This window comes from Mixophyes fleayi, chromosome 6 (assembly GCF_038048845.1).
Source record: "Mixophyes fleayi isolate aMixFle1 chromosome 6, aMixFle1.hap1, whole genome shotgun sequence".
In the NCBI taxonomy this organism is placed as follows: Eukaryota; Metazoa; Chordata; class Amphibia; order Anura; family Limnodynastidae; genus Mixophyes; species Mixophyes fleayi.
In genome coordinates, this window is record NC_134407.1 from 95,744,376 (window position 1) to 95,768,879 (window position 24,504).

Genomic DNA, 24,504 nt, shown 5'->3' on the forward strand with positions numbered 1-24,504 from the left:
CTCAAGCACCCATTTAGATAGCATTTTGGCAATTGGGATACCAAGAGGAGAGAGGAGGCCAACACTTTTGCTTGCAAGATCCCACAGAATGAGTTGGATAGTATCCTGCCGTAACGGAGTGTCACAAAGTAGGAGATTATTTGCCCAAGAAGCCTCATGCCTAGAAGCATTGAAGGACAATGGCAGTTGAAATGTAGCCTGCTTTGCCAGAATTCACCTTGGCTTCCGGACGACGTCTGTGGGCCTTGGTATCCTTGGGATCATTCCTGGAGAGTGAACCAACTGGAATGGACAAATTTCTGCCTCACCCCCTGGGGCATAGCTAGGCTGTTATAACCGTTGTAATTTTTGTAAGACCTATTGAGCAACGGAAGGGGCAACTTGGTTAAGTGAAGTCCCTGCAATAACCTAAGAAGAGGCTGATGGACCTCCCATATGGAGCCGTAGAGGGTAGGCATCTCACATAATGCTGGAAGTCAGGGTCTCTTGTGGTTCCAGACTGCTATCACATATTGTAAGAGACTTCACGCAGAAGTAACCCACTAAAAGAATGAGAACCAGTCCTGGGAGTACAGCTGTACCAGGTCAGTGCTTGGGGTGGAAAGAGTAAGCTCTTCTTCCATGTCCCAGCTCTTCAAGTCCTGTTCATGGTCGGCTCCCATATAAGGGGCATATTAAATATGAACTTATAAGAATGGATACCACAATTGATTTTAAACCAAAAGGTTGAGAAGTGATACATAATGAGGGATAAAAGAGTAAGTATGTGATGAAACAGCTCATCAGGCTAGGAAGCCCAAAAGGAGAATGTTCTAGAACTCCTTTCTCCATCTCATGGGAAACCGAAGAATGAAGCATCATTGATTCGTCTGTAGGATCCCATGTAATAGTGTGGCACGGAACTAAGGAGGGCCCGACCCAAGGCTCTTGACACCCTCCAGAAGCAAGGACCCTGGGTGCCTTCTAGCGAAAAGGATCACTGTCTCTGGGAATGGCCAATGGCCGAAAGGGGTCTGACTCTGAACTAATGACCTTTGTCAGATCAACTGGCCCAGCGGAAAACCTCACTCTTGTAGCCCAAGTATACTTTGGAATCACCCCTGGGAGGAATGCTCTCATCTCCCGTGAACTGACAGATAATGTTTTTCTGATTCTGTTCAATCAGAGAACCAACCTGATTGGGGAGAAAGCTTGAGGGATTTCTACAACTCAGTGTCGGTGCAGTAGGACCTCAATCAGAGGGTCCAGTGGGCCGCAATCTTCTAATGACAGATAATGAAATGAGGCTGCATTTTGCTTCTCTTCATACCAGTATCCCAAAACCTCCATCAATGGCATGCTAGAAGGAGCAGTTCTTTGCAACTTTGCTGCCCATGACACTTATTTTCATGGCACCCACCTGGTGACACCAAGATCCGTCAACCGGCTTAAAGCCTCTACTAAAATATGAACCAACCGTGTGTCTCCTGAGAGGACCCCGGATGCTATAGGGCCAACCGGGCGCAGACCCATATCTATTATTGCAACAGGTAGCTGTCCACCTTGGAAGGGAGTACAGTAATTGAAACAGGTAAAAAAGGCCGCAGCACTGGCTATATATCCGCCGGCCTGGCAAGTGGCTGAATACATGTCACTATGGGCTGTGTCAGCTCAGTTGCCCACACAGGTGTATACACCTGACATTGTTCCTGTAACCAGGTAACTGCTGCACCAGAACCATTTCCTCGTATTTGTGTACCTTAGGAATAAAAGGTGCAGAATGTAATTTATATAGAGGGTACCTGTTTTCCCTGGGCTTTCAGCCCAAACAGTATCTTCAATGAAATTAGATATAATTATGCAACCCCTGTTTCAGAGTATACTCCCTTTGTCCAAGTAACTCTAGACAGGGTGTTGTACACAATCTGCCCTCCTTCACTGTACTGGACTTTCTTCGTGATCTGCATTAGTTTCTGGCAATAGCGGCTGTTTCGCGGTGCTTCTATATTAAGCCCGCATAAGTCTCTTGCTACTATGTGCTCCTTTGTGACCAGTATCGTGATTCCCAGTCCCTCCTCCGCTTATGCAGGGGATTGGAATGATCCAATTAAAAAATGGCTGCCCGCATTTGTAGTGTCCGATGCTCTCTGCCTGATGGCAGCACCGGACATTTAGGTTTTAAGTGACAACGGTCTGATAATGAGCTGCTGTCACTACTTGTAACTGCTAAAGCAGTTTCTGTATGGCACGTCTTATGTGCCTCCTATAGAAACCGAGACCCGGTAATAGAAATCTTTCGACTATTTACCCAGCAAGTGTATGCACTGCAGTGCAGCCTCTTCTTCTAAGTTTAGTAAAGTAGGAAATATAAATAAAATAAACTAATACCAGCAAAAAATGTAGCTGAACGCCCAACTCCTTGGGCTCTTACAATACACTGGGGCTACAGGGGTTACAGAAGGGATTGCAGAAGGGAGGAGTTCTGTCAGCAAGTTATTAAACAAAATAATTAGTTAAGTTAAGTGCCGACCCCAAGCTCTCCACATACAACCCCATGGTAGCAGTATCCGCCAGATTGGATAAAAGATAAATCTTAATTATCCATATTGCAATGTTTCGAAATAAACATTCAGCATAAAAGTAGCTGTCTTTCACGTATAGCAAGAAATTCCAGAGTTGCTAATTTGATATTCTAATGTTTTTAGCGATCATTTATAATCATAATTGACGACTTTTGCAGCAAGAAGTCTGGGAGGAACAACCTTAATGGGGGCGTGGCCACGCGAATCGCGTCATTAGTGGGGCCAGGATTCCACGTTTAGCCCCGCCCCACCCACTTCATCAACAGGGAGAGCTGGATACGGGAGGTTGCCCTAATCCCCAAAGAGTTCGGGAGCACTCCCAAAAATTCAGGAGTCTTACGGACATTCCGGGATTGTAGGCAACTATGTTTATAATCTACAAACCCATTTAATTATTTCCCTGTTTTAATTTTTACTGACATATTAAACATATTACAATCTAATTTGTATTTGACTGGATTGTAGCTAAAGCTTAGTCTGTTTGCTGTAAAACAGATTTATCATGCACTTACTGAACAAAATGTCCTTTGTAAATATTTGCATTCATTTTCACAGAAAAGTTTAAAGATTGAGAAATATCCCAGCTGCCTGCAAGAGTATGGTGCAATATTAAGAGACACGTATAACATAAGTCAACATTAAGATAACATTTGAACAGAGTAAAGCTGGGTACACACTTAAGCAATTATTGTGCAGATCACACAATAAACAACCTTTTGGTCAGATATTGCAAGAGTATATACTTCTAAAGATCATGTTTTATCGTACCAAAGCACATTGCACTGTTTCATTTGTTTTTTCTAAACTGCATAAAAATCACAATTAACAATTTTATGCAAATCAGGAAGTGTGTATGCACTCATGACCATCTGATTGACAATGCTGCAGATAGTTCCGAGAACAGTGCCACCTTTCTGGATGTGCATATTTAAATCTATAATATAGTCTCCTGTGCTGTGCTGTGTTTTGTAAACGTATAATGTAAGAACATGGAAATACAGGGATGTTTTCATAACAAATCATTGGTAAATATTCTTTACATTCTCCATATGTCATCCATTTGTTACTGAATCCAAGTGTATACAACATGCATTGTAAACACATTTAAAAATATATTTACTCAATAAAGTCTAATTTGTTTTATTTCATTTATTTACTAACATTCTATGTGTAAATTTCTTAAGTATCGTATATATATATATATATATATATATATATATATATATATATATATATATATACACACACACAAACGCACACACACATATATACACTATGTGTAAAAAGTATTTGGACGCTTGACCATATAATTAATATTATGATATTAATATGGAGTTGGTCCCCCTTTTGCAGCGGTGACAGCTTACACTCTTCTTGCAAGGCTTTCCACAAGATTTTGGGGTGTTTCTGTGGGAATTTGTGCCCATTCATTTTGTAGAGAATTTATGTGGTCAGACACAGATGTTGGATGAGAAGGCCTGGCTTGCAATCTCCATTCCAGTTCATCCCAGAGGTGTTTGGTAAGGTGCACCAGGGCACAGTCATATTGGAATACAAAAGGGCATCCCCAAATTGTTGCCACAAAGCTGGAAGCATAGCATTGCTCAAAATGACTTGGTATGCTGAAGCCTTAAGATTGCCCTTCACTAGAGATATGGGGCCTAGCCCAATCCCTGAAAAACAGCCTGTGACAGGATGGGCCGCCTATGCCACCCCGTCTGTTGTTGCTGGGAACCGTCTGGGCTTACTTTGCCACCGTTCTCTTTCGTTATCCCAAATGCGCCCTATTGCTGCAGTAGGAGGGGCTTACAAAGGCTGCCAGCACTGGACTCCTATATCGGCATCCAGAACCGGGTTTCTTCTCGGAAGTTGGCACTGCTAGCGTACCTCGTTGCTGGTGTACCTGGGCTGGTACCCCTGACCTCTCAGGATAAATCAGGGTTGCTGTGGATAGATCCCCCCTGGCCTATCACACTGACCAGGGCAGAGCGGTGGTACTGGAAAAGTTTGGGTCCAAACCTCAGACAGCCGGAGAGTGGATTAGTTTTAGGGTCTTATCTGCAGATCACAGGAATACAGCAATATTGAAGATGTTTCCAAGCAGGTCTTTGAAGCAAGATGTATATTTGTTTACACTGGTTAGTGGTACCAGTGATCGGGTCAATTATTGAAATCAGAAGATCACTTACATGCTCACACAGCTCATCTTTAATACAGTTCAGAAATAGTCTATTTTTAGAATCAGGATGTACCCTGCTTCCCAAAACATAGATTTACATGCATTTCAAGGCTAACAAAATTTACACTTATCTATGAAATTCACTCAAATTTCACAAATGTGCAAAAGGCCTCACAGTAACGACCTCATGCTGGGCCTTTGGCCAGAGCAAGCATGCCATCACAAAACTTCGTTAGCATTTTCTGCTATCAGACTCCCTTGCACATATGCCTAATTGGAGGTTTTCCACTAGCAACCTTCCAAATCCTAAACAATGACACTTCCATACTAAATACATTCCAATGCACATAAGACCTCCATCCGCAAAGGCCTATTGTATCAGATATATGTATCAGAAATAAGGCATATCCTTTAGTAAGGTAATAACAGGAGAAAACAGTTTCTAGCCAGGACTCAGAAATAACAATTTCCTATCTCAGAATATATACAATATTAAACATAAGTGCATTGGCAATTTATATAAATCAGCGCCCTGCGCTATTTCCCTTAAATAAATTGATACCATAAGTTATCAGTGATCCAGTCACACAGCCCCATACCATTTTCCCTCTTACAACAAACTAGACAGTTGGCGTAATGCAATCAGGAAGGTAACGTTCTCCCGGCATCTGCCACACCCAGACTTGACCATCTGACTGCCCAACAGAGAAGCATGATTCGTCACTCCACAGAACACGTTTCCACTGCTCCACAGTCAAAGGTGGTGTGCACTATACCACTCCATCCGACGCTTGGCATTGGTGATATGAGGTTTGCATGCAGCTGCTTGGCCATGGAAACCCATTACATTAAGCTCTTGCCGCACAGTTTTTGTGCTTACATTAATGCCAGTGGAAGTTCGGAACTCTTCGGCTATGGAATCAGCAGAGCATTGGCAACTTTTACGCACCATTCGCCTCTGTAGTTTTTGACCCCTACTCTGTGATTTTACGTAGTCTTTCGCTTCATGGCTGAGTTGCTGTTGTTCCTAAACCCTTTCACTTTCTAATAATATCACTTACAGTTGACCGTGGAATATCCAGCAGGGATGAAATTTCAAAAACCGTCTTATTGCAAATGTGGCATCCATCACAGTACCATGCTAGAAGTCCCTGAGCTCTCAGAACATAGGCAAACCAAGGGGGGGTTTCTAGTGCCTGGAAAAGCCCCTCCAAGCCTGGGGCACTCTATAATTGAGGTGGCTGGACCCTGCCCCCACTTCACATGGCTCTGCTCGAAAAGAGAGAGCTGCATGCACCTAACAGTAGTGCACGCAGCATTTCCCATGTATATTATGGGGATAGGGAGAGTTGGATAGCAACCAAGCACTCTCTAAAATTATAGCCCCGCCCCCTATGCATGCTGGTCGTGCCCACTGGTGGCGTGCTGTGGAAACCTCCCTCTGCATATCCTGCGTTTGCCCCTGATGTACGACCCATCACAAATATTTGCAAATGGAGACTGCATGGCTAGGTGCTTGATTTTATACACCTCTGGCAACGGTTGTGATTCAAAAACCTCAATTCAATAATTGACAGGTGTGGTCAAATACTTTTGTCCATATTGTGTGTATATATAGCCCTCTCATTGTTCTCATCTGCCATTTTAGAACAGACAGCGTGTAGGGAGGACAGTGGCTTGTAGGCTGTGCACCTAAAATAGAGTGACTAGAGCATTAGGCTGAGTAGGCTGCAAAAAAAACCAATGCGATAGTTTTAGCGATTTTACGATCGTCAGGAAAAATAAAAGTCCTGATCAACATGCCAATTCATGTGTACACACTGTACACGACTGCCTCCAGATCTGTGCTCTTAATCTGTCATAAAGTCCATAAAGTCTGCAGCAACTCAGAGAATTTACAAGTCTGGTGACGTAAGATCAGTGACAGGTGGTCACACAATTTCAATGTCATGAGTAGTAGAAAATTTGATTTCCTTTGTGTAGCCTACTTCTTATTCATAACTCCTCCCCTGCTGTTCTCAGCTGTTTAGTGTTTGTTTCCTGCACAATGGATGGTTTTAAGGCTATGGATAAAAGAACATACATGAGTATAATGCTAGCAATGCAAGGGTTAATTATAGCAAACCCCCCCTCTCCTCCTCTGCAGAAAGGGTGCTGGGGAGATTGGAATCGGGCAGGTCACGGAGAGAAGATCTGAGGATGCCAGTGGATCCCGGTGGGTATAAGGTGCATTGTATCGAGAACTGTCTACAAGTGTAATGTCATTTTGATTAGTTCGTTATGTCAGATCAGAATGTGAAATTCGTACACACAGATGCACACTTTTGACAAGAGAATCTGCTGCTTTGCGATGAATGGTCTATAGATAAAATATTTTTTTCAGTGCCACAAATTCATCTTAATTACTTCATGACAGTGGTGTCACCTGCAGTTCATTGCCTTGGCAACACCAACATCTTAACAAGTATCATTTATCTGAACATCAGTGGTACAAATGAGTTTGTAGTGTGTTGTCACACCAAGACGCTAACACTTTCTACTGTACACCAGAGAAACTGTAGGGTGTAAAAGGGCGAATCTTACAACATAGCATGTTTGGATGAAAACATGTGCAGTAATTAACTATAATAATAGGAGATCACTTTGTGCTGTACCTTTCATTGCCCTTTGGGAGCAGAATGGCGAATGTGCAACATCCTGTACATTTGCTCTGAAAGGGTTAAATATATAACTGAGGCCTCAGGGCTCCTCATCGGGGTCCGTTGCTCACCCAACTTATCGTGGAGAGATGTTAAAGCAGACAACTTTCTGGTTCGTCACCAGGGGCAGAAGAAAGCACCAGTGTAATGCATGGACCCTGGAGAGGTGCAGGCAAGGAGCACCAGTGGAGAGCAGCACAACCTCCTAAAAATATAACATTTGTTTGTTAAGAATAAGAACATTGGGCATTCCCGTGGTGTGGCGGCAGAAAGATACAATTAGCTCCAACCTGTTCAAGTAGCATTGCTCCTCTTAGCATTCATGGATCACTGTACAGATCAGGAACATCCCATTACCAGTACTAGCAGTAGCAGTACTTTTACCATTACAAACTCTACTAGTAAGAAAGCTCATGCGGGAAGAAAGTGGAAGAAGCCATCCACAAAATCCAAACACTATTTTTCAAATTCAATCTCAAAGAAAACATCAGCTCTTGATGTAAGAAGGAGCATTAAGAACAACGTTTCTGATGAATGTGGTGAATTGTCCAAATAAAAGTACAATAGCCATCATATCCTATACCTACCTCAATGACAAAACAAGGCTCAGACTATGCCAACTTTTTGGTAGTAGGGATCCTGCTACTGTTGGCACTGGTATACTCACTATAATAGTCATTGCAATAGAGAGTTCCCAACACGGTCATGCATCTTCCTTAATTTCCTATGCACCACCTTCTCGCTTAGAGTGTAGGTCTGTCACTGTCACCGCCAAAACAGCCAAATCAGTGCCTGAAAATAACACTGAGGCTGAAGAACCACTTAGGCACTGTCACGGGCACTAGGAGTCTTTACCCAGGGATCACCAGGTGATAGGCTTACCAGAGCAGTATAGATGGTAATATGGTACTCTGGTAGCAGGGTGATCACGGAACAGGAAATAGTAGATGATAGAGATGCTCAGGAAAGTCTATGACTAGCAGCACTGGTAATATGGATGTAGTAATACACGAGGAACTGTATGGACAAAGGACACGTGAGGGTAGTCAGTGGTCTGCGGTAGCAAGTTGTACCACTGCTATAGTGAGGAGGAATGTCCAACAGAAACGAGGAGGTGATGAGAGTCAGCGGTCTGCGGATAGCAAGTTGTACCGCTGTCTGAGTGAAGGAATGAAATCCAAGTGGAGGTATCCGGGGAGTCAGTGGTCTGCGTTAGCAAGTTGTACCACTGCTATGTGAGAGGATACTGGAACAGGTGACACAGGAAACAGGGATCAGTGGTCTGCCTCTAGCAAGTTGTACCACTGAATATATATGTGAGGAGGAGCACGGGGAGAGACTGCAATACAGGGGATACACGGGCACCTTAAACTTGATCCACAATAACATGCACAATATATTAATGACTGAACAGCACTGCAATAATAGAAAGTCACTTGAGGTAATCCGGCACAAGATAACACAGTCAATGATGGCAATAGTCTCAGCGGATAGTAAACTCCAGAGGAGAACAAACTCAGTCCAGCAAGATATGCAATACACCAGCACAGTCAATGAGAAGTATGCATACCGTGGTTCAGAAGCAGGCTGTCAGACAGGAGTGCAGAGATACCTGAACTCCTGGAGGCCGGCAGGATGCGAAGTCCCTGGAGGGGTGAAGCGGTAATCAAGTAGGTGCAGCGCACAGGTAGGTAGACCAGCAGGGGAACAAATACTCAGGAAGCAGTAGTATGTAGGACTGGACTCCTGGAGGACCCTGAAGAGTAGCGATGATCTAGATGAGATGAAAACAGTGAGGCGCAGATCCGATGCAGACTGGCGAGTAGAGACCAGCGGGAACACGAAGAAGCACGGAGAGCGGGTCAGCTGTTGTAGGACGAGTAGAACTGAGAAGTAGCAGCAGCAGGACTCTGCAGATACACGGAGGTAGCGGATAGCAACCAGCAGGTGCAGCAACGATGAAACACGGGAGAGCAGAGCTGAGCTGGAACTGTTGAGCACGGAGAGTAGCGGATAGGAATCAGCTGTAGCAGTCTCGAGGAAACACGGGAGAGATGAGATGAGCTGAAGACTGAAGCGCACGGAGGCAGCGGACAGGAATCAGCCAAACAGTCACGATGAAACACAGGCGAGTTGAAGTAGATTGAAGACTGTAGTGCAGGGAGGCAGCGGATAGGAATCAGCTAACAGTCATGATGGCACACAGGTGAGTTGAAGTAGATTGAAGACTGTAGTGCACGGAGGCAGCGGATAGGAATCAGCTAACAGTCACGATGATACATAGCAGAGTTGAAGTGGCTTGAAGACTGTAGTGCACGGAGGCAGCGGATAGGAATCAGCTAACAGTCACGATGATACACAGGAGGGTTGAAGTGGTTTGAAGACTGTAGTGCACGGAGGCAGCGGATAGGAATCAGCTAACAGTCACGATGATACACAGGAGGGTTGAAGTGGTTAGGAAACCACAGGAGTAGAAGTGGTCTGGAAACCACAGGGGTAGAAGTGGTTTGGAAACCACAGGAATCAGCAGCGCTGAATACACGAGGAAACACAGGAACACCTTCAGAGGCTCATGGGGAATGAGACTCCAAGATCAGGCAACGTGGTATTGACCACAGGTGCTTAATATAGGGAGTGTTGCCTGATCTGCCAATTAAGTTAAAGGAACAGGTACTGAAGGGTTTGAAAGGGCTGCGCATGCGCAGACCCTCAGGATGGAGGACGACCACGGTTCCTAAATATACGGGAAGAAGCACTCACAGTCCGGTGAGTGACAGGCACCCACATAATCCTGAGTAGAGTCCTGGAGTGCTAGATGTGAGTCTGACATTTCAGATTGTTATTATAGAGCAGTCTTCTTCCCAATTTCTCAACCATTTGGAAATGTGAGGATGAGTAGCAGTACTAGGAATATTAATTATGATGATTTACACATAGAAAATTAGGAGGATACTTTGGAAGTTGCAAATGTGCATGAGGATGAGGAGGATAATTGTTGATTTGAAAATTAATGTGTTGTACTTGGAAGACATAATAAGTAGGTTGATGATGATGATGAATATGCTGGACTAAGGTAGCCACCATTGTTACCACCACCTCAAGCCCAAGATAAGTGTATTATCATGCCAAGGCATAAGACGATAAAAAGCACCTCTCTGTTTGGAAATATTTTTATCCCAACCCAACAACATTTGTCAAGGCATCTGTAGCATTCGTCAGGCCAAACAAAGTGGAGGTAGGGATATTAATCATCTAGGCCGGCGGTTCCCAAAGTGTGCGCCGCGGCTCCCAGGGGTGCCGCGGCGCTGTCACTGGGGTGCCGCGGGCCAGACAAAAAAAAAAGAAAGAAAACAGAAATTTACCAATCCGCACGGCGCCGGGACCCAACAGCCTCCTCTCTCCCGCAGCTGTCACTGACGTCATTCAGTGACAGCTGCGGGAGAGAGGAGGCTGCTGGGTCCAGGCGCCGCGCGGATTGGTAAGTTTCTGTTTTCTTTCTTTTTGTTTTTGCCTGGCGTGGGGCAGAGGAGGAGGAGGACAGATGGCAAAGAGGGAGGACAGAGGGCAGAGGAGGAGGGGGACAGAGGGCAGACCAAGGGCAGAGGAGGAGGAGGACAGATGGCAAAGCAGGAGGACAGAGGGCAGAGGAGAAGGGGGACAGAGGGCGACCAGGAGGACAGATGGCAGAGGAGGAGGGGGACAGAGGGCAGACCAGGAGGACAGATGGCAGAGGAGGAGGGGGACAAAGGGCAGACCAGGAGGACAGATGGCAGAGGAGGAGGGGGACAGAGGGCAGACCAAGAGGACAGATGGCAGAGGAGGAGGGGGACAGAGGGCAGACCAGGAGGACAGATGGCAGAGGAGGAGGGGGACAGAGGGCAGAGGAGGAGGGGGACAGAGGGCAGACCAGGAGGACAGATGGCAGAGGAGGAGGGGGACAGAGGGCAGACCGAGGGCAGAGGAGGACAGATGGCAAAGAAGGAGGACAGAGGGCAGAGGAGGAGGGGGACAGAGGGCAGACCAGGAGGACAGATGGCAGAGGAGGAGGAGGACAGAGAGCAGACCGAGGGCAGAGGAGGAGGAGGACAGATGGCAAAGGAGGAGGGCAGAGGAGGAGGGGGACAGAGGGCAGACCAGGAGGACAGATGGCAGAGGAGGAGGGGCACAGATGGCAGAGGAGGAGGGGGACAGAGAGCAGACCGAGGGCAGAGGAGGAGGAGGACAGATGGCAGAGGAGGAGGGGGACAGAGGGCAGACCAGGAGGACAGATGGCAGAGGAGGAGGGGCACAGATGGCAGAGGAGGAGGGGGACAGAGAGCAGACCGAGGGCAGAGGAGGAGGAGGACAGAGGCAAAGGAGGACAGAGGGCAGAGGAGGAGGGGGACAGAGGGCAGAGGAGGAGGACAGATGGCAGAGGAGGAGGGGGACAAAGGGCAGACCAGGAGGACAGATGGCAGAGGAGGAGGGGGACAAAGGGCAGACCAGGAGGACAGATGGCAGAGGAGGAGGGGGACAGAAGGCAGACCAGGAGGACAGATGGCAGAGGAGGAGGGGGACAAAGGGCAGACCAGGAGGACAGATGGCAGAGGAGGAGAGGGACAGAGGGCAGACCAGGAGGACAGATGGCAGAGGAGGAGGGGGACAGAGGGCAGACCAGGAGGACAGGTGGCAGAGGAGGAGGGGGACAGAGGGCAGACCAGGAGGACAGATGGCAGAGGAGGAGGGGGACAGAGGGCAGACCGAGGGCAGAGGAGGACAGATGGCAAAGAAGGAGGACAGAGGGCAGAGGAGGGGGACAGAGGGCAGACCAGGAGGACAGATGGCAGAGGAGGAGGGGGACAGAGGGCAGACCAGGAGGACAGATGGCAGAGGAGGAGGGGGACAGAGAGCAGACCGAGGGCAGAGGAGGAGGAGGACAGATGGCAAAGGAGGAGGACAGAGGAGGAGGGGGACAGAGGGAAGACCAGGAGGACAGAGAGCAGAGGAGGAGGACAGATGGCAGACCAGGAGGACAGAGAGCAGAGGAGGAGGACAGATGGCAGACCAGGAGGACAGAGAGCAGAGGAGGGGGACAGATGGCAGAGGAGGAGGACAGAGGGCAGAGGAGGGGGACAGAGGGCAGAGGAGGAGGACAGAGAGCAGAGGAGGAGGACAGATGGCAGACCAGGAGGACAGAGAGCAGAGGAGGGGGACAGAGGGCAGACCAGGAGAACAGAGGAGGGGGACAGAGGGCAGAGTAGGAGGGCAGAGGAGGGGGACAGAGAGCAGAGGAGGAGGACAGATGGCAGAGGAGGAGGAGGACAGAGGGCAGAGGAGGGGGACAGAGGGCAGAGGAGGGGGGCAGAGAGCAGAGGAGGGGGGCAGAGGGCAGAGGAGGGGGACATATGGCAGAGGAGGAGGACAGCGTGAGAGATGGCAGAGGAGGGGCCAGCGTGACAGAGGGCAGAGGAGGGGGCCAGCGTGACAGAGGGCAGAGGAGGGGGCCAGCGTAACAGAGGGGGCAACATGAGAGAGGGCAGTGTGCCTGGTTGCAGAGGGGGCAGTGTGCCTGGATGCAGGGGGCATTTTTGCATACAACTAAATAAGTATTTCTGTCGTGACCTAAATACTTATTACAACTTTTTGACCCAACTACCTCTAAAACAGGACTGTTCAGTAATTATTTTGGAGGGGTGCCTTGAAAAAATTTGGAGACTCTAAGGGTGCCGCGAACTGCAAAAGTTTGGGAACCACTGATCTAGGCACATCCTCCCTGTTACATCTTTTACAGCAAGTTCATTCTAGTCGTGTTTCCAAACTTGGCAAATTGTGAATAGTAGCAAGCAGCCCAGCATCAGGTAGTAGCCAAATGGATAGACAGTTGCAATTCTCACTAGTATCAGCACCTTCATAATGAACCTCTTCATTATTAGTACGTAGTCCAGCATCCAATTTTCCAAATACAATTCACTTCCCCTAATGCTCGGTCGTAGTCCTGTGCAGATATCAAAGGAAATGACGACCATAATGCAGCCAGGCAGCAAAGACTGAGTCCAAAACACTAGTGCAGCGCTCATTGACTTATGGGGGTAAATGTATCAATCTCCGGTTTTATCAACTCGCGGGAGTTCGGCGAGATGACAGCTTAAATTTAAAGGGAAGTTTCCCTTTACAAGGCAGCGCCGCTTTAAATTTAAGCTGTCATCTCGCCGAACTCCCGCGAGTTGATAAAACCGAAGATTAATACATTTACCCAATGGAGTGTGTGAATTAATGAATAGGAGGCTGACTCATAAAGTTTGAAATATGTTGTGTCAGTAAGCGTAGTGTACCAATACTTAATACCAAGTATAGACAAAAGAGTATAGAGTTCTGGACCTAAAATTTTCATACAACAAGACAATATTGCCACTAAAACATTCAGGAAATCATTCTGTGTTATTAGCGGATAGCCATCTCCACCCACAATGGCTATGTAGTATTCCATTTAGTCAGTTTACCGGGATTAGACGGATTTGCACATATACATATGGCTACATAGAACAAGGTAACCTAATGATATCACAATTCCTGGATAAGAATTATGATATAGATATTGTAGCTTTCAACAAATTAAAAATCGTGGATAGGAAGGACCTCTTGCAATATAAGAATACTGATTTAGGATCTAGCACAACAAACATTAAGAAGAAGGATAAATTATACTTCATATCCAGTTATTCAGGTGGGGCCAATAAAATCACAAAATTGCTTAACAAACATTGGCACATACTGCAACAGCACAAAACTTTAGGGATTTCCCTACCAGATCGTCCTAGTGTAATATTTAGAAAGGACCCAGACCTCAGAAAACGTCTAGTCACTAATAACATTCATAATTAGAGGAAAATGTCAATAAATAACTGGTTAGAGAAAATATCCAATAAACTGGGGATCTATTATTGTGGTAGGTGTGCAAACTGCAAAACTTTGAACTGCAGTGGAACACAGCCAATATCCCAATATCAAGCTACAGAAGAAGGTAAAATATATACAATCAAGGATTCATTATATGTGTTTCTAATAACATAATATATCTGATATAATGCCCATGTGGAAAGCAATATGTTGGTTGGACTGTTAGAAAATTGAAGGTCAGAGTAAGAGAACATATCAGGAATAATAAAATCTGGTTCGAAAATCACCATTTCACAAATCACTTTAAAGAGAAACATGGATGCATACCCACAGGATTAGCATCATAGGCATTAAAAAGTGTCAGTCAATTTGAGAGGTGGAGATCTGATTCATAAGAAGGAAGAGACACCAACAATCGATAACATGAAAACCCTACCACCAAGAGGTGTTAATGTGGAATTTGACCTTTACATATGATGAATCAACTCTATTACTCCTCTCCTAATTTTGGAATCTTAGTATCAGTGGAACTGACATTATTTATAAAATCTAGGGGGATATCATATCCACAATAATATAGACCCCAAAGCAATGGTGACATGCATTTAATGGGGATGCTGCAACTACGGTCATACCACTATGGAGATGCCCAACCATGTTCCATCTTGGAAGCCAAGCAGGATGGAGCCAAGTAAGTAACAGGATAAGATACCACCTGTGAACGCCTGGTACAAAAGGAAAAGTGCTCCTTATGTCAACACATAGAGGTCAAATATGGTACAGGGTGTGATTTCCCCCTATGAATCCAATAGGAGTATTACCAGTCAGACACCTAATCCTGCTATTGACTCAATATATACAGCACAACTTCAGTGGTTAAATAGAAGTTAATATCTGCAAATTCCACTCATGATGGGCAGAAACCGATTAGATTTAATAAGCATAATCAGTTATATTAGGTACAAAGGTGGAAACATTAATGAATGACCATAAAGTTTATATAACAATATATAGGAATATATCAGGTTACCTCTATTACTCATTCAGCCAGTGTTATTTAATATATAGTTTACCCACTATCGGGGGTGTTATATTAAGGTGGGTACACTTGATGAAATATTCAAACAACTAGGTGTAAACCAAGTCTGAGGTTTCAGCAATGACATCTGTCTCTTTCTATTAATAAACATAATCAAATTTTTACTAGTATTAAATACAATCACAACCATTTTGAGATTAATGACAATAGACAATGATATGTTCTCTTATTGTGTAACATCCACCATTTACTTCTGATGAGGTCCTGGTACACGGAATAATACTAGCAATACAATTTTATTTTTTTTCATGACAATGTGATATGAAAACATGATAAACAGAACAAGGATGTGTAGTCACCTATCTTGTTTTTCATGTACTATTCCCCTGCCTGTTTCCATTTTAACCCCTTATAGCTCATTTGAACAGAATGCCAATCAGGATGAAAGAGTAAGCCCTTTAACCTGCATAAATAGTCATCCAAAACTCCTTTACCTAACATGCCCTTGAGAAAGTCTGTGAGCAGATGAAACGCGTTGGGTCATGCCTACACTTCTTGTCGGATACAGGGTACTGTCAACAGTATCAATATCTGCCAAGTCTGAGCTGGTGCAAAAACATCTCTCCTTTCCCCGTTACAACTCTGCATGGACTTAACATGCCTTTCATTGGACTACAAACTACTACGCCTGAGTAAACAGCTCTACATGCTGACAACAACTAACAGCAAGTATACCATCTCCTGTTACCTCCTGTTACTTTCAAGCACAGAGTTATAGGAGTGATTAACATTAGATAGACAGCGATACTGTTGTTCCAAATCACGGCCTCCTTGAGGTCATAGCCGGATGCACTTTTTTTTTTCATTCTTGTTATCTCTGAAACGGACACTGTGCTTGATTTTGTCACTACTCTTGATTTTTCTGGATTATATATAAAGCTGGTTACCAGGACTCAGCAACTAGTCGATGGATTGTTGCTGTTTATTCATTTACCAAATTATTGATCTGGATATTGGATTTTATCATATTTATTTTTATTACATTTATTTGATATCCATACTTTTGATTTTATTTGACCTACTATTTTAACTTGTATTTATTAATTTTCTTTTTTTATGATGTTTATTTGGTTGTGAAGCTTATGTAATATATATTAATCTGTTCTTGTGTAGAGTGTTTACTCATTGTATTAAATCCCATTATTAGACCTCCTTGTATTTATTGTAATTTGTGAATAAATTGTGTGTAATCATAATCCCTGATCCTCATCCAACTTGTTTAATGCTGTTAGGAATTAATTCTAAACTAGACGCATAGGAACATCAGGAAATTTTGAGCACATAACTTCTACTAACTTCAAATTGTTGCCTCATACCTATGGTATTAAACATTTGGTACATAACGCTTACTGACACATTTATACTGACACATTTCATACTTTATGAGTCAGCTGCATAATTATGAATTTACACACGATGAGTAATCATAGTTTTACACAATTTTGTGTGAAGCAAGTGTTTGCAAGAGGAACCAAGTATAACAGTCAGCATCCTGTTGCACAGCAGATCACTAAAGCCATGACAGCTATGTTAGAATTGGATGTGCATCTAATAGTTGAAGTCATGTGTCCACTCTAACAAATTCCATCTCAATTCCATTTCTCCTGAACATCGATTCCTCAGCTGTACCGAGAGGTTAGTCATTGAGTCCCTAGGAAGTCATTGAGTTCCTATTAAATGCCATTTTACCGACTGTACAATTAACTATGGATATGTGGACAAGCGGTACTGGTTGAACCAAAGACTACATGACCGTGACAGTCCACTGGGTAGGTGTATCGCCATTGGCAGCAGCAATGCTTACTTCACCATCATCCTCCTCATCCTTTCAGTATAGTTATGCTAGCACTCAATGCCAGGTCATTCACGGGCAAGCTATTCTTTGTAATGCTGATTTCACATAGAAAAATACTGGTGTCAATCTGTTGGAAAAACTCAGAGATGTCATTATTATGATTATTATCTTTCATTTATAAGGCGCCACAAAGGGTCTTCAGCGTCGTACATGAAATATACAGAAAACAGTGACCCATGTCACAACATGATACATAAACAACAAAATATGAAGAACAAAAATATATAAATATAACCACACACACATACACAAGTAACATGGCAATGAAAATCAAATTATTTCTGGGACGAGTGAAAGTGATAGTAGAAATCAGCGAGAAGTAGGCCGAAGCTTAACAAAGCAGGGCTAGGGAAGCAGCCCGGGCAAAGTCCTGGAGACGGGAGTGGAAAGAGGTTATCAGTGAAGTAGTAAGGCGGTGGTCACAGGCAGAGCGGAGTGGCAGCTAGGAGTGTAGATAGAGATGAGATTGGAGATGTAGGGAGGGGAGGATTGATTAAGAGCTTCAAAGGTGAGGGTGAGGAGTTTAAATTTAATTCTGTAGGCCATGGGGAGCCAATGTAATGACTGTTGGAGGGGGACAGCAGAGATAGAGTGGAGGGAGAGAAAAATGAGGCGGGCAGCAGAATTGAGGATAGACTTAAGAGGGTCAAGCTGAGACTCAGGGAGGCCGGATAGAAGGAGGTTACAGTAGTCAAGGTGAGAGATTACAAGCAAGTGAACAAGGGTTTTTGTGGCTTCCGTGGTGAGAAAGGGGCGTATCTTGGATATATTCCAAAGGTGAAAGGAGCAGGAATTTGAGAGGGAAAGAATGTGAGGCTTGAAGGAGAGGGAGGAATCAAGGATTACTCCAAGGCATCAGACTTGAGGGACAGAAGCGAGGGTAGTGTTATTAATAGAGAGGGGGGAGGTGGGAGAGTCCTGGAAGGGGGAAGGAGATAAGTTCAGTGTCACGGGCACTAGGAGTCTTTACCCAGGGATCACCAGGTGATAGGCTTACCAGAGCAGTATAGGTGGTAATATGGTACTCTGGTAGCAGGGTGATCACGGAACAGGAAATAGCAGATGATGAGATGCTCAGGAAAGTCTATGACTAGCAGCACTGGCAATATGATGGTAATAATACACGAGGAACTGTATGGACAAAGGACACGTGAGGGTAGTCAGTGGTCTGCGGTAGCAAGTTGTACCACTGCTATAGTGAGGAGGAATGTCCAACAGAAACGAGGAGGTGATGAGAGTCAGCGGTCTGCGGATAGCAAGTTGTACCGCTGTCAGAGTGAAGGAATGGAATCCAAGTGGAGGTATCCGGGGAGTCAGTGGTCTGCGTTAGCAAGTTGTACCACTGCTATGTGAGAGGATACTGGAACAGGTGATACTGGAAACAGGGATCAGAGGTCTGCCACTAGCAAGTTGTACCTCTGAATATATATGTGAGGAGGTGCACGGGGAGAGACTGCAACACAAGATATACACGGGCACCTTAACTTTGATCCACAGTAATATGCACAATATATATATATATATATATGACTGAACAGCACTGCCATAATAGAAAGTCTCTTGAAGTAATCCAGCACGAGATAACACAGTCAATGATGGCAATAGACTCAGCGGATAGCAAACTCCAGAGGAGAACCAACACAGTCCAGCAAGGTATGCAATACACAGCACAGTCAATGAGAAGTATGCATACCGTGGTTCAGAAGCAGGCAGTCAGACAGGAGTGCAGAGATACCTGAACGGCAGGAGGCCGGCAGGATGCAAAGTCCCTGGATGGGTGAAGCGGTGGTCTCGTAGGTGCAGCGCACAGGTAGGTAGACCAGCAGGGAAACAAATATACAGGAATCAGTAGAGCGTGGAACTGGACTCCTGGAGGTACCTGGAGAATGGCGATGGTCTAGCAGAGGTAAGTAGAGAGACACGAATCCAATGCTGACAGGCGGGTAGAGACCAGCGGGAACACAGGAAAGCGTGGAGAGCGGATCAGCAGTAGATGGATGAGTAGCGCTGAGGAGTAGCAGCAGCGGGTCTCTGCGGAAACACGGAGGTAGCCAATAGCAACCAGCAGGTGAAGTAACGATGGGACACGGGAGAGCAGAGTTGAACTGGAACTGTTGATCACGGAGAGTAGCGGATAGCAATAGTGGCAGCAGTCTCAAGGAAACACGGGAGAGTTGACAAGAACTGAAGACTGAAGCGCACAGAGGCAGCAGATAGGAATCAGCCAAACAGTCACGAGGAAACACAGACGGGTTGCAGGTTGAAGACTGTAGTGCACGGAGGCAGCGGATAGGAATCAGCTAACAGTCACGATGATGAAACACAGACAAGTTGCAGGTTGAAGACTGTAGTGCACGGAGGCAGCGGATAGGAATCAGCTAACAGTCACGATGATGAACAGGTGAGTGGATGTGGATGGAAGACTGTAGTGCACGGAGGCAGCGGATAGGCATCAGCTAACAGTCCCAATAATACATGGTAGAGTTGAAGTGGTTAGAAGACTGTAGTGCACGGAGGCAGCGGATAGGAATCAGCTCACAGTCACGATGATACACAGAAGGGTAGCTGTGGTATGGGAACCACAGTAGTAGAAGTGGTTAGGAAACCACAGAGGTAGAAGTGGTTTGGAAACCACAGGAATCAGCTGGGCTGAATAAACGAGGAAACACAGGAACACCTTCAGAGACTCATGGGGAATGAGACTCCAAGATCAGGCAACGTGGTGTTGACCACAGGTGCTTAATATAGGGAGTGTTGCCTGATCTGCCAATTAAGTTAAAGGAACATACACTGAAGGTTTAGAAAGGGCTGCGCATGCGCAGTCCCTCAAGATGGAGGACGGCCACGGTTCCTAAATGTCCGGGAAGAAGCACTCACAGTCCGGTGAGTGACAGTACCCCCCCTTTTAAAGGTGGGCACAGAACGCCTGGAACCGGGCTTGTCCGGATTTTTGGAATAAAACTTCTTCAGAAGGGCAGGAGCACTAAGGTCTTCAGCTTTGATCCATGAGCGCTCTTCAGGACCAAAGCCCTTCCAATGAACGAGGAAACGGAGAACTCCTCGCGAAATTTTTGCATCCAATACCTCAGTAATCTCGAAATCCTCCTCCTGATGAACTTGAACTGGCTGCGGTGCTGAGGAAGGAGTCGAGAAACGGTTGATGATGAGAGGTTTGAGCAAGGACACATGGAAGGCATTGGAAATCCGAAGATTCTTAGGAAGAAGAAGTTTAACACTTACTGGATTGATAACTTGAATGATCCTATATGGACCAATAAAACGAGGGGCGAATTTCATAGATGGAACCTTCAAACGAATATTTTTGGTAGATAACCAGACACGATCTCCAATTTTTAGTGGTGGAATAGCCCGCCTCTTCTTATCTGCGAAAGACTTATATTTGTTAGATGTCTTCTTTAAACAGGTTTTGACCTGAGACCAGATATTTTTGAAGGTCTGACAAGCAGTCTCCACAGCAGGAACTTGGGTGGGCGGGAGGGCAGGAAATTCCGGAAAAGACGGATGGTGACCGTAGACCACAAAGAATGGAGTTTTGGATGATGACTCATGGTACATGTTGTTATGGGCGAATTCAGCCCAAGGGAGCAATTCTACCCAGTTGTCTTGGTTGGCTGAAGAGAACATCCTTATAAAAGTCTCAAGATCTTGATTGACTCGTTCCGTTTGTCCGTTAGATTGCGGATGGTAAGAAGATGAGAGTGCTAATCGTATGCCCAAGGTTTTACAAAGGGCCCGCCAGAATCTGGAAACGAATTGTACTCCTCTATCTGACACAATCTCAGACGGACATCCATGGATGCGGAAGATTTCTTTAATGAAATGTTCAGCCAGAGTAGACGAGGAAGGTAAACCGGACAGAGGGACGAAATGAGCCATCTTCGAAAATCTGTCTACCACTACCCAAATAGTATTGTGATTCTTACTTGGTGGCAAATCAGTAACGAAATCCATACTAATATGGGTCCAAGGCTTGGACGGAATGGGTAGTGGTCGCAGCAACCCTGCTGGAGTTCTGCGGGAGGATTTGAACTGAGAACATAAATCACAGGAAGCAATAAACTCTTTGACGTCTCTCCTCATTGAAGGCCACCAGTAACTTCGAGAGAGAATCTCAAAGGTCTTGTGTTCACCGGCGTGTCCAGAAAAACGAGAGGCATGGAACCACGAAAGGATTTTCCTCCTCAGAGTAGGAGGCACGAGGGTCTTCCCAAATGGTAGCATTTTGGTGGATGAAGCAGCCAGAGAAATACATTTGGGGTCTAAAATAGCATGGTTGGGAACCTCTTCTACATCAGAGGACGTCACAAAAGCTCGAGATAGAGCGTCAGCTTTCTTATTCTTAGCGGCTGGTTTGAAGGTTATAATTAATTCAAAACGGGAAAAGAAAAGAGACCATCTTGCTTGACGAGGGTTCAAGCATTGGGCAGATTGCAATTATGACAAGTTCTTATGATCCGTGAAGATCGTCACCGGATGGCGAGCTCCTTCCAACAAGTATCTCCATTCCTCTAATGCAGCTTTGATGGCCAGCAACTCCTTGTCCCCGATAGTATAATTTTTCTCTGCGGGCAGAAGACCCCGAGAGTAGAAGGCACAAGGATGTAATTTTTGTTGCTCCGAGCGTTGGGAGAGAATGGCTCCTAAGCCCACATTAGAGGCATCTACTTCTAGGAAGAAGGGGAGTGTCACATCAGGCTGTCGAAGAATGGGAGCAGACGAGAAGGACTCTTTGAGAATTTGAAAGGCTTGGAGAGCCTCAGATGACCATTGCTTAGTATTAGCCCCTTTCCGAGTCAGGGCCACAATAGGAGATGCAATGGATGAAAAGTCTTGAATGAAGCGTCTATAGTAATTGGCAAAACCTAAAAAACGCTGGATGGCACGAAGAGTAGTTGGCTGAGGCCAATGTAATACAGCATTTACTTTGTCTGGATCCATCTTCAGGCCAACTCCGGAAACTATATACCCCAAGAATGGAATCTGGGGTAACTCGAATGAACATTTTTCCAATTTACAGAACAATGAATTTTTCCGTAGTCTGGAGAGGACCTCTGCCACATGTTGGTGATGAGAAGGCAGGTCCTGTGAAAAGATCAATATGTCGTCCAGGTAGACAACGACACATACATATAATAAGTCCCGAAAGATCTCATTGATGAAGCCTTGGAAAACAGCGGGGGCATTACACAGCCCGAAGGGCATTACTAAATATTCGTAATGCCCATCTCTGGTGTTGAACGCGGTCTTCCATTCGTCACCGGAACGGATTCTAATTAAATTGTAGGCACCACGAAGATCCAACTTAGTAAATATCCGAGCTCCCTTGATGCGATCGAATAGCTCAGTGATCAGCGGAATGGGATACCGATTCTTGATAGTAATGGCGTTGAGTCCACGAAAATCTATACAAGGGCGTAATGATCCATCCTTCTTTTTGACGAAGAAGAACCCAGCTTCAGCGGGGGAGGTGGAAGGTCGAATAAACCCACGCTGGAGATTCTCCTGTATGTACTCAGATGTGGCTTGAGTCTCAGGTAACGAGAGAGGATAGACCCAGCCCCTGGGAGGAGTCTTGCCAGGTAGAAGGTCGATCGGACAATCCCAAGAACGATGAGGAGGAAGACGTTCAGACTGAGCTTTATCAAAGACATCGGCAAATGAAGCATACTGAGGAGGGAGTCCCGGGGAGGAAGATGAGATGGAAGATTGCTGTACTTTAAGAGGAATAACTTGGGAAAGGCAACGATGGTGACATTCAGACCCCCAAGACGTAACTTGAGGGGTGCGCCAGTCAATCTGGGGAGAGTGACACTGAAGCCATGGAAGGCCTAAGACAATCGGACTTGTCGTAACTGGAAGAATTAAAAACGAAATTTCTTCATGGTGTAGTACACCAATCTGAAGAGTTACTGGAGACGTACTCTGGGTGATGAGACCATTGATGAGACGTGATCCATCTATAGCCGTCACAGTAATGGGTGTTTTTAAAGTAATCACTGGCAGGGACCATTGATTCACTAGTGATTTAGAAATGAAATTTCCTGCTGCTCCGGAATCAATCAATGCCTGTGACTCAAAGGATTTGGTAGCAAAGGAAATCGTAACATCAAAAGCGCAGACTTTAGATTTCATAGATGATGGAGAGGACTCCAGGGACCCTAACTTCACCTCTCCAGAACTAGTTAGGGCCTGGCATTTCCCGATCTCTTAGGGCAAGAGCTGAGCATATGCGTGGAATCAGCACAATAGATACAGAGTCTATTCTTTACTCTTCGTTTCCTCTCCTCTGAAGATAATTTGGAACGTCCTATCTCCATGGGAATCACAGAGGGTGAAGCTGGACGAAATTGAGGGGTTGAACGAAGAGGTGCTTTGACAGCCGTTGTTTTCTCAGACTCTCTTTCACGAAATCTCATATCTACACGATGGCAAAGAGAGATCAAATCTTCTAGTGACGAAGGAAGCTCTTGGGTAGTCAGTGCATCTTTAATTTTATCGGAGAGCCCCTGCCAGAAGGCGGCAACTAATGCTTCAGTGTTCCACTGAAGTTCAGAGGCTAAGATCCTAAATTGAATGACATATTGGCCTACTGTATGGGAGCCTTGTCGCAAACGAAGAATGCTGGAAGCAGCGGAGGTCACACGACCTGGTTCATCAAACACACTTCGGAACGTGGAAATGAATTTGGCACTATCTTGTAGAATTGGATCGTTTCTTTCCCACAGAGGGGAGGCCCAAGCCAGGGCTTGTCCAGAAAACAATGAGATAAGATAGGCCACTCTGGAACGATAGGTAGAAAAATTTTGAGGTTGGAGCTCAAAATGGACTGAACATTGGTTAAGGAAACCTCTACAAGTTTTGGGGTCCCCATCATATTTTGACGGAGTAGGCAGGTGAAGCGTGGGAGCTGTAGACACCTGGGATGGCACTGGGGAAACGGAGGAAAGCACAGGAGCTTCAATATTAGCTGTAACAGTCTGTCCAGATGTTCCTTGGGAGGTTAACGATTGGTAACATTGAAGTAACAGCTGTTGGCGAGCATCCTGTTGCTCCACACGGCTGACCAGATGCTGCAGCATCTCTTTAGCGGTAGGTTCCGTATCTGGGTCTGTCATGGCCTGATCTTACTGTCACGGGCACTAGGAGTCTTTACCCAGGGATCACCAGGTGATAGGCTTACCAGAGCAGTATAGGTGGTAATATGGTACTCTGGT

At 45.4% G+C, this 24,504-nt stretch overlaps 1 protein-coding gene, 1 long non-coding RNA gene and 1 other non-coding gene across 4 annotated transcripts in view; 1 reads left to right on the forward strand and 2 right to left on the reverse strand.

The window, feature by feature from the left end:
• LOC142161440 (uncharacterized) overlaps positions 1-24,504 on the reverse strand; it is a 174,611-nt gene that overhangs the window by 35,246 nt on the left and 114,861 nt on the right. The window lies entirely within an intron of this gene.
• LOC142095947 (U2 spliceosomal RNA) lies at positions 548-738 on the reverse strand. The gene has a single exon (XR_012678039.1). It is a non-coding gene; the product is annotated as a U2 spliceosomal RNA (small nuclear RNA).
• LOC142160341 (uncharacterized) overlaps positions 15,929-24,504 on the forward strand; it is a 41,834-nt gene continuing 33,258 nt past the window's right edge. Inside the window, exon 1 of the long non-coding RNA XR_012693168.1 lies at positions 15,929-16,083. This is a non-coding gene — a long non-coding RNA (uncharacterized LOC142160341). The remainder of the gene's footprint in view (positions 16,084-24,504) is intronic.